Source organism: Propithecus coquereli, unplaced genomic scaffold, assembly GCF_000956105.1.
Source record: "Propithecus coquereli isolate 6110/MARCELLA unplaced genomic scaffold, Pcoq_1.0 Scaffold288, whole genome shotgun sequence".
Taxonomy (NCBI): Eukaryota; Metazoa; Chordata; class Mammalia; order Primates; family Indriidae; genus Propithecus; species Propithecus coquereli.
Window position 1 is genome coordinate 1467242 of NW_012148485.1, and position 1420 is coordinate 1468661.

The 1420-nt window shown below is 50.4% G+C and overlaps 1 protein-coding gene across 1 annotated transcript in view; it reads right to left on the bottom strand.

The window, feature by feature from the left end:
* The window catches only part of ATP8A1 (ATPase, aminophospholipid transporter (APLT), class I, type 8A, member 1), a 272471-nt gene that overhangs the window by 176191 nt on the left and 94860 nt on the right, over positions 1-1420 (bottom strand). The gene's annotated exons all lie outside the window — the stretch shown is intronic.

A 1420-nucleotide genomic window follows, 5' to 3' on the forward strand; every position in this document is an offset into this window, starting at 1 on the left:
ACTCTAGCCCGGGCAACAGAGCGAGACTCTGTCTCAAAAAAAAACAAACAAACAAACAAAAAATAACCAAAAAAACTAGCCTGAGTTAAATACAACTCGCACGGCAGTCAATGTGTTAAAACTCAGAGTTCACTGCAAACGTAAAGCCACTGCTGTCTCTGACAGATACACAGTAAACCTTGTCCAAGACTCATGAGATCCGTTCACTCCTCTCTTCACCCTTTGATCGGCCCAGCCAGGGCAGGGGCCTCCCCACTCCAGGGTGGCTCTTCTACTCCCCAACATTAAGCCGCTTCCAGGGCAGGACCCGCTGTGTCACCCCAATCACGGTGGAGGCGGTCCCTTTTAACCACCGTTCTCTCTCCTACCAAGGGGCTTTTGTGCATGCTTAAGAGGAAGGGCTGACTGAGCCTTCTGTGGGCTGGACTCCCAGAAAAGGGGTGGGCACGCTGCAAGGCTCTGCGGAAACCAGCTGCAGCCCCGTGTTTGAGCAATCGCTTCTGATCAACCTCCAGGCTTGGACCTCAGCCCCTGGACTGTGCCAGGGGCGGGCCCGGTACCACCCAAGCCACAAACCCTGTGCGAAGTCCTACTGACTTCACCGAGCTGTGCCCCAGCCCCTGACCTCCCTCCAGAGTTACGCAGCTTGAAAGCTCCAGAACTCAAGGGTCAGAGCTCCCCTCCCGGACTCCGGTACTGCCCTGGCAGAATGCCAGGCATCATTCCGGAGCATGATGAGCAGCAGGTGACCCACACGCCTGCTACTGACCCTGCGAGTTTTCTCGTGATCACTGCTCCAGCCGCTCTGGGAGCTACGTGCTGTCCGGCTATCGGCCGTCGTAAGTGTGGGTGCTATCAGAGCCATCTGGTAAGCTCTGCACGTAATCAGGTTCATTCTTAGATCTCAGCTCCAGTATCACTTCCTCAGGGACCATTCCCTGACCTCCTAGGTTAGATCAAACCACCCACCATAAACTCGCGTAGACCTTTGCACTGTGCTATGATTTTATGCTTGTCTGTTTGATTACTTAATTAACATCCATTACCCCCCAATTAGACTGTAAACTTCAGAAGGGCAGGAACAATGTGAACTTTTGCTGATTGTTTTATCTCCATCATCATCTGACAAAGTGCCACGTACACTGGAGACTGGACAAGGTTTGTGGAGGTATGTGAACAAATGAATGAATGAATGAATGAATGAATGGTGTTGACATTCATCACCCGTCACGGTGAGCAGCCAGACAAACTTGGTTATCATCTAGACGCTGGGGCCAAGGATGGCAATTGTGAAGTTTCTCATGGGGGGTCTTTTCTCAGGATTAAAGGAGCAACTGATCCTTTCAGCAAACACACTGCTACACAAAATATTATCAAGTAAAGCTTCTCATATACATATTTATATATAAAGATTGCTTTT